The sequence below is a fragment of the Diprion similis genome, chromosome 10 (genome assembly GCF_021155765.1).
Source record: "Diprion similis isolate iyDipSimi1 chromosome 10, iyDipSimi1.1, whole genome shotgun sequence".
Lineage (NCBI taxonomy): Eukaryota > Metazoa > Arthropoda > Insecta > Hymenoptera > Diprionidae > Diprion > Diprion similis.
In genome coordinates, this window is record NC_060114.1 from 19708388 (window position 1) to 19723403 (window position 15016).

Below are 15016 nucleotides of genomic sequence, written 5' to 3' on the forward strand. Positions count from 1 at the left end.
AAAATTCTTGAAACAACCCTTTTTTTTTTTGCTCGTCAGTTGGGTAGACCCCTTAAAGGCGGGCGGTTACGTGAATGCATAAATTTTTCGGGTACATAGAGAATAAAGCTGTAAAATACCTTATATATAATAGCATAATTTTGTGGTCCCGCGTTTCTCTCTAAGCTTTTCCACCCCCGCAGAGATGACGACGATTTTCCGTGAGTCCCGAACGAGAGGGACGAAACCCTCGTCTTTATCACCTGCTTCAGTAAGTCGGACTAATTAAACATATTTTATACGAGCGACTTTTCGACGGATCTGCATCGCTTTTTCTTTAATTCCTTTTCCACTTTCTCAATTCCCGAAAAAGTAAAAATTGTTTTGATGTAATCGACTTTTTTCTCTCTTTATGAATCAAGTCGAAGTTGAAGATTCTCGGGCAAGTATTCAAAGTATACCAACCATACAGCCAAAACTCACCCCCGGGTCGAATCGGAGGGTGATTATATACCGCAGGCTTCAAAACTTGATATTCGTCTTGGTTTAATTACTGAATAAAGAAGGCGAGAAGGAGGAAGTGGAAAAGAGAGAAGAGGATTCAAAAAAAAAGAGAAATTAAAGAAAGTAAAAAAATCTCAAAGGCAAAGATAAAGAAAAAATCACGCCAAACTTTTTTGAACGGAGCTTTTGCCCTCTTACACTTCATCTGCTCGCAATTTCTTAATCGGCCGCGAATTATGCGGGGAAATGAAATTACTTCAATTTCTATACAATTATAGGTATACAATATTAGAGTAGGCAAAAAAAAAAAAAAAAAATTACTATTTTTTATTCATAATTTACCGTGAAAATATCGTTCAAGATGACTAAAAAAAAATTCTGTCAAAGTTTGAACTCTTAATATTAATATTAATAGGTGCCTATTCGCGATTTTTCATTTTGGATCCAGTAGGAAATTGAACGATCTACAAAAACGATCTCTTGCGATTTTTTCGTAAATCTACCAGTTCAAAAGTTATTTAAGGTTAAAAATTAGTTTTATGAAATTTCACCATTTTTTTCATTCCTGCAATGAAAAAATGGTTAAAAAATGAAAAAAACCGATTATATTTCTTAAAGTTCGTGTTATCTTCTTTACCGAAACATCGAAATTTTCCCGCAATTCCCGATTACTTAACAAGAAATAAGTTTTTAACGTAAACTATTGTACAAAATTTATACTTCTATCAACTTTTGAAACAGTAGATTTACGAAAAAATCGAAATTGACCTTTTTTGTAGATCGTTCAATTTCCTATTGGATCCAAAATCGAAAATTGCAAATAGGCACCTCTTAACATTAATATTAAGAGTTCAAACTTTTACAAAATTTCTTTTTTTCGTCATCTTGAACGATATTTTCACGGTAACTTATGAAAAAAAAATAGTTCTTTTTTTTTCAGCTCACCCTAATATATATTTTTCATACTATATAATATTCTCCCCTTTTTCACTCACATTGTCAAAATATCAGTTGATTATAACTCGGTTATCGTAATGTTTTTTCTTTTTTCGATTTTATAAAAATTGACAAAATTTTCACAGCGTTTTCAAAAACTATAAAAAAAAAAAAAAAAAAAAAAAAAAAACATCAGTTCACCCGTGTATATCTATGTATTACGAAATCATGGAAATTAAATTGCTCGTAACGTCCGCAATTCTTTTTCGCAACGAGAAAGTAAAAGAAAAAAAGAAAAAAAAAAAAAAAAAAAAAAAAGACTTAATTATTCTATATTTCTTCACTTTGGCCCTCTCCCCGCGACGAATAATTTATCTCTTCAAACGTAAAGATTGCAATTACAATTACAACTGCAGAGAAATCGTTATTTCGCTAACCACGATCCTATTTTCCGTGCGATTCCTCAGTTCGCGTTTTAGTTGTTGCCACGATGTATATACTTATTATAAGTACGGCGATATGACACAACAACAAGAAGAAAAGATTAAATCATACAAATGAATTTAATTATCGTTGTAGAATGAATAACGGTTGGGAAAATAATTTTATTACAATAACGATATAATAATATTAATAACGCCTATAATAAGGATAACAACGGTAATGATAATAATAACAATAATACGCACGGGGAAATAATATCACCGTAATTGGCGAGTGCCTGCGACGACACGCAGCTCGGCGCTTCGACGTTGTTGTTGATGAGATTCTGGAGCACCGTTCAGCTGCACCAATTCACCGCTTAAATTCAACTTCGGGCAATAATAATTCGCGTATTTCGCGAATTCTAGGGGATGGTGAGGCACGACGGTCCCCTGAAAAATTTGGCCGATAATTTTTTTTTTTTTTTTTTTCTCTCCCCGACAAATTATCGTAAATTTCATGTATTTGTTTATTTTTAGGCCAATGCGAAAAGATTCTGGGACATAATGGATCAGCCAAAAAAATTGGGTCAAAATTTTTTTTTTCAGTTTTTTTCATTTTTTCATTGTTGTAAATTCAGAGTATTTATCCACTTAGGCTATTTCAGGCCGATTTATCATATCCTGGATAAAATGGACTTGGAGAAAAAATTTTTTTTATCATTTTTTAGAGGGCGTCTCAGAGAAAAAAAAATTTCAGATTTTTGGTAAAATTTCGGTGGATTGTTCGAAGTAGAACGAAAGTAAGTTAATTAATTTGATGGTAAAGAGTTACAGTTTCAACCAAACATGTTGATTTGTTGGCCCTGAAGTAAGGGATGTTAACCCTTCGTTTTCAAAATTTTCGAATTTCGAGAGTTCCTCTACATTGCTGCAGAAAAGTATTTGTAGATTATTGATGCATTTTACAGAGAGAACCAAACAAAAAACTTTAGATGCAAGAATCATGAGAAAAAAATTGCAAAAACATAGTTTTTATGGGTTTTTTGGCAAAATTTTTCACACCATCCTTCAATTCTGACTTCAGATTCGCGTTCAGCGAAAAAAACTGCACGAGAAAAATAAATTCCGACTCCCAGTACACACAACTTTTTTATTTTCGTGGACAACAAGATGAAAAAAAAAAATGGTAAATTCCGGTGTTACAGCGCTCGGAAAAAGCGTGAAAAAAATGCTCACACCACACGTTTTGTGACACGGATTAAAAACTGAATCGAGGGTGGAAAGCCTGTGACGAGAAGAAGTCGTCGTAGTTAGACGTGAAATGCAGGATTCGTTTCGAAATCGCAGGGGTGAAATTTGAGAGCGAAGAAAATTTGCGAATGGAGTCTGTTGTGTCATGTCGGTTGGTTGGGGAGAAATGCTACGCATATTGCAGGGACAAAAGCAAACTCAGAGTGATCTGAGTCAATTCATAGAGAAACCTTCGTCCGCAAACGCGTCGAATCTCTTTGTTATCGAACCCAAACAGCGCTGTTTGGGTCTCTGCAAGGGATTTGGGATCGACGGTGACCAGGTTTTTGCAGTTTTTGTATTTCCATTCGTGTTGATACACCCTGTCGCCGTATATGGCGGACGAAGGACGGAAGGAAGGTAACGGTTAGCTTGAAAATTCGATGCGACAAAAACGTGCTAAAACAGGGTGGAGCTCAAGTCTCGGAAGGGTTGATATTTCGAATGGCCGATATACCGAAATTTCGAACATGTGAAAATAAAATAACGAAAGACGAATTGTTCGAAATCTTGATTTTTCAAAGTGTCGTTGAGTAGAATGACTGTTAACCCGTGACTCAAAATTTCGATTATTCAGTCTTTGACTTTTCAAAGTTTTGACCCCCACCCCTAAAACTCAATATGATTTACCTACAAAAATGTCACTCGAGCTGAGACTAAAGATAAACTACCCACGATGGTGGAGGAAACGTTTTTTTTTAAACACCCAGTTTTTTGATTTCGAATAAAGTTCATTATCTCTCGATTATAACGATTGTATAGAATTTCATTTACTAATTAACGAACTCAAGAAAAAAAAAAAAAATGTCTCGAAAGATTTGTAAGGAGTTTATTTATAAATAAAATACCCTGAAATTGTTCGTATATTCTTGAATATTATATTATATTATATTATTATTATTATCATTATTTTTTTTTTATAATATTCTTGAATATCTTTATTGAATAAAATTTTTTTATCAAAATCAGACAAAAATGTGATTCTTGCAACGGTGATAATAACAGGATGGTTTACAGGTCGAAATTAACTGTGTAAAAATAAATCTTCGGATTACAAAGAGTTGTTTTTTTTTTTTTGATTGTTTTTTTTTTCAAATTGAATTTCCACTCAACGAGTCTTATTTACAATTTTTTAATCAATTCTAGTAGAATCACGTTCTTGTAGCGATATATTTTCAAGCTTAATTCACGTATACCAACCGTATAAAATTCTTAAATTTTCATTTGTTTGAAAATTTATTTCACCTCCGTTTAATTGTTTTCATTCGAAATTTGACGGTTTATTTAAATCACTTGTGTGTGTGTGTGTGCGTGTGTGTACGCGTGTAACGTATAGGCATCTACACGGATTCGGGGATGAAATTATGGTGGGATAAAAAAGGTTTGGAGAGAAAAAATCCGTCAGGATCGGCGCGATAAAATATCGGCTTCGATTTCGTCACGTTTCGCTCTAAGCTAAATCCGAACTGCGTCAATTTATCTTGCCTGCACTATACTCGGGGAGGTTAAACACGAATCCTGCGGAGTTTGGCCCCTTGGGCGAACCTACGGAGTCCGCCTACACCTACACTTAACCATGGTGATCGGTCTCCGGCGCAGATTCTCGTGGTAAAAAGATCGCGGGTAGGAGGTGAAAAAGGACGGTGACGGAATCCGACGCCAAGAGATCCTCGAACCATCGAATATTTTTTTCGATGGGTATGCGTGTTACCTTAGGGTGGCCGTTGAAAAACTAATTCATGCTGAAATTTGAAAAATTTTGAGTTTACCTTGCAAAGAAAAAATAAAAATAATAAAAAAAAAAAAAAAAAAAACAGATCCCGAATATAAAATAAGATTTCATTTTTTCTCGTGCCTCGATTTTTTTGGATTTTATAACGATCCAAAAGATAAAAACAAAAAAAAAAAAATTATCAAACGCTAGACAAATAAATTTTGAATCAAAAATACCTTTTATACGAATGTTTTCAATTTTTCATAATGGAATAAACAACGTGGCGTATAAAAAAACCATAGCCTAGAAATTAGTAAGTAAATAGTTTTAAGGAAGACTAGAATAAAAAATTTAACGAATCAAAATAGTAACAAAGAGTCTATTAAAAAAAAAAAATTAAATTGAAAATCTGCCTGCACCCCTTAATAGTGAGATAGAGGATACATTGAAACTTTAAGGATCTTTCAGGATTTTTTCTCAAGGTGAATTCAAGATTTTTCAAGTCGGAGCGTCAACTTTTTTTTTAACGATCACCCTGGTATACTTACACGTATAAATATAGAAAAGCACGCGGGTGATGAAAGGGAAAACTTACAGGTTTCGAAAAGTTTAAATTAAAGCAGAAACCCCGCCATTCCCGAAACTGCAGCTGATAGCTTTACTTGCAGGGCGCTCGAAAACGAAATGATGAATGACTTCAATTAAGAGCGAAGTTTGTTTAGCTGTGGAAAAACTTACCCCTGGACGATTCATCGGGTACTAGTAGTGGACGGATTTTTTTCTTTTTACTCTTTTGATCGATGAAATAGAATTTCTTACCTGAAACATAAGATTAAAATAGTTGATGAGTAAATGTTCTTCGATAGTTTTCAAATGCTGTAATCGCAATTTGAAACTGCAGTTTTAAAAGAATTTTCTAACGAAGTATTGGAAAAACTCGATCCCTTTGTAAGGATAATTGGGTTCTTGATTAGTTGAATATATAAACTGAATCTATTAGAAATATAAACAGGCGTAAAAAAATAGCAATAGTTTGTTTTCACGATATTTGGAGCTCACATATTTTTGTTATAAATTATAATTGCAGTTGCCGTTTTCTCAGAAACTCAAAAGATTCGACCGATAGATTTCAGGATCAAGATCTTAAAAAAAAAAATGCAACAAGATTTCTTTGATTATTTATAACTGTTTTGAAAAAGCCTATATAACTGCGTAGATCTCATTTGGCAATGGTAAGAAAACCTTACGGATTATAGAACGAAAATATTTCTCACGATGGAAGAAAATAGTTTTTGTATCGTGGGTAAAAATAATTCGATGTAATTTTTAAATGGATATATTTTTGCTGTGGAAACCAAAAAATTCATCCGAGGTGAAAAAAAAATTCTTCCCTCTCTTGTATCTTCTCTCTACACGTAAATCAAATATCCTTCTTTCCTTTCTAAGTTCTTTTTACCTTTGAGAATCCGGTCCATTTGATTAGCGTGGTATCCACTTTGCCTGAAAAGCTGCACTTCCATTAGAAGAAACGTGTGTGTGTGTGTGTGTGTGTGTGTATTCTTCAACGTAGATTGACTCTCACAGTGCTTCGTTTAGAGGTGTACATAACCCACTTCGACACAATTCAAATGAAATTGCACAATAAACCATGAATGCAATAGATCGAAATACTCATCACTGCACTCAAAGACTTTAAAAAAACTGTACTTTTTGTTACAACGAATAATCTGAACAACTGACTTATCGTCGAAACTGTTTTATCACTGTTCCCTCTGACGTCGTGGTAACAAGTAATGTGGCATTTGGGTTCGCACGCTTTTTCAAAACACGAGAAACGATTCATGAAAGGAATCCGGAAACGATTGTCCGGAAATCCTTGCGACATAGCCGATATTGCTATGGTATTGTATCCAGATAAAGTGAGCAGCATGGGGAGAAGAGTCGATATTACGAAAGGGTTTTTCTTCGAGTGTGCATAAATGGATGAGGCGGCGGTAGGACTGGAAGGTAGAACGAGGGATCGGTCCGTTGGCCAGAGAGAACTCGGATTGAAAACCGTATTTGTTATTCTAAACCTGATCGCGTCGGTAGCCGGGATACAGAGGGCCGAAAACCTGCTTATGTAGTGTCGGTCCGCCGCAGGAAGACGACGGGTATAAACTTTCGGCGGTCCGGCTGTCGTCCATTTGAATTCCAGCTTCGTACACGTTGATGCCTTCTATTGTCCCTTCGGGATCGTAGATCTCAATGGAATCCTATTACATCGATACTGTATAGCACAGAGGACAGAAGTTCGCTGGAGATAAAGGCCGCCTTATCCTCTTTACGCCACGCCGCCTGGACGGCACCGATCCTTGGAATTAGGATTCAAATGAGCGTCCAAACATATTCTATCCTCCATAGGTCGGACAGTTGCTGATCAATGAGAGTGCGGAAGGTCGTTTCGACTTTGAAGGCACGCTCTGTTTGCTTCCTTTCTCAACCATGGAATCACGGAGCATGTTTGTGTCGGGAGAAACGAGCTCGAGTGGAAATTCGGCTCTGGTTATGGAGATGGGTATGGGTATGGGTATGGGTATGGGTTGGGCTTCAGGGCTTGTGGGTAACACTCTGATATCTGTCCCCTAAGAACAATGACAAATGGCACGCGTGGATAACGAAGCGGGAGTGTCCGCCTCTGCAAAACATGGACTGACGGTCAACTTGGGTTATAATTGCTGTTTTGCTCACCCTGTGCGAGTATCGATTCATTCCTACGATGACAGTGTCTACGATATCCTTCGTTCGATTAAGGAAGTGCTAAATTGAAAGAACTTGAGAATTACTAAAATAGTTTTTGAAGTGACGACGAGTCAATTGGAATGACTAAAATCATTGCAAACCACTTGAAGTCGCAGGATAATATGGTGTTGAGGAAACCGTGCGGAACGTGTTTGAAAATCGTGAAAAGTCTTTCAAGCCTTGCGGCATAAACAGCAATTGATTTCAATTCACTGACTTGACGTTCTGTTGGCTTTTATCGTTTTGTGTCATCGTTGATTGCCAGTTTATCACGTGATGTCCATTGGTTCCTAATGATTCTTTTGCTTCCAGGTGCTTCACAGTGATTCGCGTTACCATTTCCCGTGATCCTTTACAATTTGGAAGTCAATGTTAACGAATTGGAAACATTCGTTGTATTTCCAAACGAATAGCTTCGTTTGGAACTGTGTTGCATGGCGGTGCTCGGGGATCGAGAAGAGAACTGGTCCCGGAACCCAAAATCGCACGAAATAAGTAGCTTACCAAGGGCTAGGTCGTTGGGTCTGAAATTTGAGGACCTGCATGCGCGTTCACGCGCGTCCCCTGTGGCGAAACAGATGCGAGGAGGAAGGATTTGGGACCGAGAATTGGGGCCGGGCAGCTGGTTCGACAATGTTAGGATCATGTGGCCAAATAGGAATGAAATTGCAATGGTGGAGGACTCCCAACGGACCGTTTCAATGACGGGGTTTCTCGAATCGAGCCAAAGAAAATTGGTGTCTATTGAAAAGTTCCTTTCGATGTCTGGCCTGCAACCCGCGTCAATCAATCCCCTTGCCGTTCGGAAAGGACCGGATATAGTTTTGGATCCATTGAAAAGCGGAATTTGTTTTGGGGTCTCGCGTCAGCGATGCTACGTTAAATGGAACCGGATTATTAGACAGGCGTATCCAAATCGTTGAGTACAACATAATTAGGCCTCTGAAAAAAAAGATGACCTGGCACGTTAAGCGTTGGACTAAGCACTTAGACCGAAACGCGTACACGATGTCCGTCTCTAAAGTGGACAGCGATTTGAATATCACTGGATGTGAGTTACCGTCGCGGAAGCTTTCAACCTGACGGTGTCCAAAGTACCTTGTAGTAAATTTTTCTTCCTCGAGGTGTACAACGTCAGCTGGCTCTTCAGAAGCTCACGATTGAATTGTTCTAAAACTTGAAGATGAAGTGAATTTGATGACGAGGAAAAAAGAAGAGAAGAAGAGTAACAACATCCAGCTTTCGGAAGGAGAAAGTTTCGTTTGGCGAGGTGTATTGAATGGTTTAGCGTGGAGAATATGCGGGTAACGAACCGACGAAACTTGCTGCTACGGAATTTGAATCTGATTCATATTACGCAGAGAACGACCCCTCGCTGCGTACGTGCCTCATTGTTTCTCCTCAAGTTTTCTTTTATTTACAGTCCTTACTTATTTCTTTCTTTCGTTTTGTTTCATCGTTTCTGTCTCTTGGAATCCGAGATGGGGGCCACGAGTCCATAACCACTGTGTCTCCGATGATACCGCAGGAGTTCTAAGAAGAACCAGGTGCCCTTCTGCCTATCTTATTTACATACACATCCACACCACACAAGCGCAACTCTCGTTCTGCTACGTGGTCTCATAACCGAAGAGCGCGTGCTTATGCGCATGCAAATTGATGCGGCGTATCTACTCACTTCTCCACCGACACCCATACACACACACACGCACACTCATCGCCATCACCTATAGTATTATCATCCTCGTGCCAACCTTTCCAAACAAGCAAACGTCCTGCGGAAACGAACGAAGTTCAGACCAAGACTGTTATCTGCGCCTTATTTTTCTACCGCGCATTATCAGTTTTCTTCATATTTTTTTTTTTTTTTTTAACGCGTATACGTGAGTCATTTGGAGTCCTTTTACAATTTTATCCAACATAGGTGATCCTACGAAAAGTGAGGTGGTGAGGTGTCGAGGGTGACGGCCGATAATATCGTCCATATACCAACTTCCGGATGCCAGATTGAACCGCGTTTGTTGGCAACTCTGTGACGGCCCGAACGCCTTGTTGTCACCGTGTTGGTGACTCGGTTGAGCGAGTGAGGTTGATGCACGAATCATGTAAATAATGTTCGGGGCGATTGTCGACGCGGCATGGCAGGAGGATCAGCGAGGGAAGCGAGTTTCTCCCGAGCCGGTGTAGGCCGGTGAGGAAAAATTGGTCCTTTGATTCGCGTCCCTGATCTTTGTGATCGACGCGAAGAGTCATGACAGGAAACAAAGAGAGGCTTCAATTTTATCTTTATCGTGTTTTGTCTTTCTTCAAAGTACTTCACAAGCAGAGTAACGAGGAATGAAGAAGATATCATTGCCTTCGTCGATGTGTATGTACGTTTGTCTTGTTCAACGAGCCAATCGATACCGAGTCTTGTTGCCATTAATAATTCCTCGTTCCTTATTCTTTATTTTCCCATCCGGAAAGAAATTGGACATCCGGATATCCTTACTTCTTACGCTATTGCAACGAATTCTTTTGCTATGCTGATTTTTGTCGACACCAAAAACGAGACGCCTCTTCGGACGTATCGGTAAGCTTTGCTAACAGATTCTGAATCTCGGTAACAAAAAATGGTTTGTTCCTAATCCCGTTTCAAACTATTCAAAACTGGCTCCAATCTGTCACTAGCCGATGCATCGGATGCACGGCAGAGTTCAGACTGAGAGTATGAGAGCGATGATGCGGTGAACCGGGAGCATGGAAACCGGAGATTTGAGAGATAGGCGGATGGCCACCAATGCAGCGCACATGGAGAGAAGTTATTTCGGCATTGCGAGGTGGTTTGTGGCCAGCATACACATCTCTCCGCAGGAATGTTAACGCGATTACAACGTAATTCACAAACTATGCCGTTAAGTCTGCCGCGCGGTTGATGGAGGAGGAGTTGCCGGAATCGCGCCACGGAGAGGGACTACTTTTAGTGCCTCAATGATCACCCCATCAAGTTATGCCCGACGCGTAGCGTTAAGTAGTTGCTACTTGTAGCGTTGCAGGAATTTCTGCAAAACTTCAAATTCATAGTAATTGCTGAGCGGTTTTTTATTATTTTTTTTTTATTTTCTTCATTCAACTAATGCAAAATGGTGAGGTTACGGGTCAGTAGCCACAAAAAATTGTTACACTTTAATACGGACACGGATTTACTGCAGAGATGTTGGTGAGCGCGAGAGCGAGCCTTCATCGTTAATAATGAATATTCATGGGTTGGCAAACTCAATCCCGACAGGGTACCGACGACGCTTTGCCTTCTGAATTCCTGATTTCCGTTACGTAATCGTGAGACGCGTCACTCGCAGATCGAGCCCTCGTGTCACGTCGGATTGCCCGTGCAGGTGAGTAGGTAGGTGTGTACCTACCCACGTATGCTCACCTATATCGCTTCGAGGGGTAATGAGATGGGAGTTCGTTCCGTAGACCACACGAGGCCGTAAACAATCAAGGATCCACGGGTAATCATCGACAAGCCAGAATTAGAGCCTGTGCTAATCTATGTAATCGGATCAATCTCGGAAATCTCGTTAACCGCGACGACGTGTGGTCATCAACGAGGTTAATACCCGCGGATCGAGCGACGAGGAAACGAAGACTTTCCCTCGACTGAATCACGAACAGGTTTCGGGGTTGAGTTGAGGCAGGTTTCCGATAAATGACGAACGAAAAATAGTAGCTACAAAGAAACATGACGTAATGGCGGACCGTGCGTCGTCGGCAGTCTCCACCTCGAGACTTTAGGGTCTATTTTCTACTACCCAGTGCATTAATTACGATTGAATCTAGTTCAGTTACCTTCGAAATCCGCTGCATGGTAGGACAATGCACTCACATTATACGGCAAGCTTATCACTTCGCTGTACATTGAAATTGAAACATTACCGCAGCTGACGTCACGGCCTGCGACAGGGCAGATGATGGAATCCATTATACACGTAGCAAAATGTTAGGCTTCGAAGGCATTACTGGAGGCTTTGGACACCCCGGAATTTGCATATTCGTATCCCGAAAACACGGATTGATATTACTTCCAAATTTCGCGCGGGATGCCTGACGCAGGATTGCTTTCGGCGTTATCGAGAACTCGACCACATCACTTGATAATTATTAATCACGTTCTGGGGCTCATGGCTCATACAATTAGCAGCGAGTTTCTAATTAAACAGCATCAAGTTAACTATACTGTGGCTGGGAAGAAGCGGCACAGCCTGCCTGTGCGATAAAGATCAAAGTCTGGACTTGCCCTGACGCAGGACCACCATAGGTACCCCATTAACTCTAACGGATCGCCGACCTCCCGCTGGCTTGCAGTGACAAATCAACAAGGAATACATCTCAGTTGATGGCTCCCATGTCTTTTCGTCCTCTCTTTAGCTCTCGCGTCTTTCCCTGTCGCACCCGCAACGATAGTCTGGAACGGTTCACAGTACGGTAGATCGTCACCCTTCGACATCGAAACTGAAGTTGAGGATTTGAATTTTCATGAAACTTGTAGCATGAGGATCTGGTAGTGGAGTGAAGGAACGTGAAAATTGGAAGAAAAAAAGATCAGGTGAGACACAAGGGTGACAAGATAGCGAAACGCTCATAACCGTGGATCTAGTATGTAAGCAATTCCGCGAACCGCTAAAACTTTTATGACTTTATCGTTTTCATTCACTCTTCAATAACTGGCACGAGATCGAGCTTGGCTAGCGTTCGAGCTTAAAGGAGTATCAGGACGTAAATCCTTTCCGCAGAAAGTATCTAAAGAAAAGAAGCGGTTGTAGGAACGAGGTTAGGTTAGGTTTGATGAGCATCGACTGCTGTAATAAAAAGTTTCAACGCTTTATTGAAACGATTCTAATAAAGTATATTGTAAAATCAGAATGGATTGTACCAATGAATCTTCGTTGTTTTTTGTCTCCCTTCTTTCGCACCTCGACCCGCAGAATTCACATCGAAGATCAACGATGTGGGGAAAAAATGCTGAAGAGGAAATATCTGCTACTGCCTCGTGAAAATTGTAAAGACGCTGAAGAAAGCTCATCCTCTGAATCGATCAATGATATTATTTGAGTATAAATTGAAAACCATCCGACTCCAGGTTCTTTCGGCTATATTTTATCATACGGAAGAATTACGATAAAAAACTTTTTCGAAACCTGCACCCTGTTTAAACGTCCGTTAATTACCGACATAGGCAACTAATTACATGGCCAAGTAACCGCGAGTAGAAGCGATCAAACGTTACTCAAGTCCGCCACTCAGCTCTCTGCAACTCTCTGGTCTCAAGATATAGTCTGCGGTTCGGGTTCTCAGAGGCGATCCTACACAACGCAAAGCTTCGGTTGAGAATTATGATCGTTTTATGCACCGTTTAAATCTCTTCGCTCCTCGCTAATAATATCCAGAAATATGTACAAGCGAAAGTCCTGAAAAAAAACCCCCAAAGAAATACAAGCCTAAGAAGCACAACTCCAGGAGACTTTAACGGTACACATTTATCTTGAGCTTTCAAATATAATTATGTATACACAGATCTGTTCTCCGTATTACATAATGGCGTTCAATAAAATGAATCAACGCTCAAGGAGACCTGCCCACATTTTTCATCGTTATTATTGTCAACCGTTCAAGCGTCACGCGTTTCTAACGATGGGAAATGGTTCTAATTTTGAAAGATTCAGACGAATGTTCTTATCCAATGATCCCGATTGATTGGAGACATTTGGCCAAAAGCAGCGGGACATCGTGAGGATTTTCGTCAAGGATTTTCTAGAAAATCTAGGTTAAAAAACTGGAGAAAATGACCATAAAGGTTTTTACGCGAAAAGAAGATGAGATAAGTGCATGTATGGAAGCTATCCACTCGAGTGGCTAGTTTAACGTTACAGCCTCGTAATAGTACACCAGGTCGTTTTCTCTGTCGGTCGGTCGGTTGTATTTCTTCACATCGTCTTTAAGCCGAGCACTGACCACCGGCTGGTTTCTCTCGTGGTTTATACTGCGGTGTAAATGGGGTCTGACGTTCTAAACCCCGACACACGCCGTTCCTGACATAGAGAGAGGGATGAACGGGCTTTCCTTGATAGATGTAGATATAATAATTGTCAATCAAGGACCTGCGAGAGGAATTAATAACAGTCTCGTAATAGCGGATGAATAATTCATCAACGAGGTATGATTATACCTACGTGGGTAACGAGACTACGGAGCTGGAATCATGCAGACAGTGTGATTAAAATTTATTATTCGGATTAGCAATTTTCAACGAGTAATTAAACCTAGTTACATAATTCGTGTTCGTTTGACAAATACAAGCAGATTTTCAACCCCACGTGTATTACACACGTATAATACATGATCCATCTCTCTCCATTGGCGAATAGACGGATGTACGAGTGTCGTGGCATCGCACGCGTATAATATCACGAATCTACGAAATCACTCTTGAACTTCTCTACAGGGTGTTAGATGTAAATTCCGAGTGTTGCAAAGTGGCACCACAGTGGAAGGATATTGTTACACAGGTCGAGGCTGGGCGCGGGCTTTGCAATCAGTGAAAAAGAGAAGAAGAGAAATGGGGCTGAGAAAAGAGGGTCTGACGCTTGAAACGTGGGTTCATAATACCTAAAGCTTTCCCGACACGTCGAGGCGTCGTCGTCGCGTTGGTACCTACCACCTTTACCGCCTGCGAGGAGTCCGTGAATCGGAAAAAGATTTCTCAGCCTCCTAGTTCCTTCCTCCTCGGGTCGGCACTTAGCGTGCCAGTCATTTAATCGCCAAATAGGAGAAGGTTTCTTCTTCGTACAAAGCCCCGGGATAAAAGCAGGCCGGTATATTCTTAGGCTTGAACGCCCCGAGTCGACTCCTCGTCTCAATTCTCCTTTGAACAAGGTAAACGTCATTTTTTAAACTTCAACCTCCGCTCTCGTTGGCAGCCTGAATTCTCCCGCGCATGATCCACGACGCCTTAGCATAGAAGCATCGCTGTCCTTCCTCGATGGTAAAGAAGAACTTGACACTGAATTCGGAGAACAATCAACCGAAGAGACTCACTCCGTGTCTTTCGTTCTCTGTTTAGGTTTGGGTTGGCCCTGAGCTCGAGCCGATAGAGTTTATCACCGGCCTGACAGCTGGAACAACAAGTTCCCGACGTGAACACGAACCAAGGCCAGCCAGCGAAAGGGAAACCCTGGGAGAGACTGGGCTGGGCTGGGCTGAGCTCTCGTATTGTTGTGTCGCTAGAGAGAGCCAAGGTCTCACTTATCTCGGCTGCCTGGCTCGAATTCAGGAATACACCCGCCAAAATTAGTCAAGTTTGGCACTATCCCGGCCCTCCAGACAATGGTCAGTTAATGGGAAACGACGG

At 40.4% G+C, this 15016-nt stretch overlaps 1 protein-coding gene across 2 annotated transcripts in view; it reads right to left on the reverse strand.

Annotated features, from left to right (window-relative positions):
* Window positions 1–15016, reverse strand: part of LOC124410753 (E3 ubiquitin-protein ligase PDZRN3-B) — a 132608-nt gene that overhangs the window by 81218 nt on the left and 36374 nt on the right. The window lies entirely within an intron of this gene.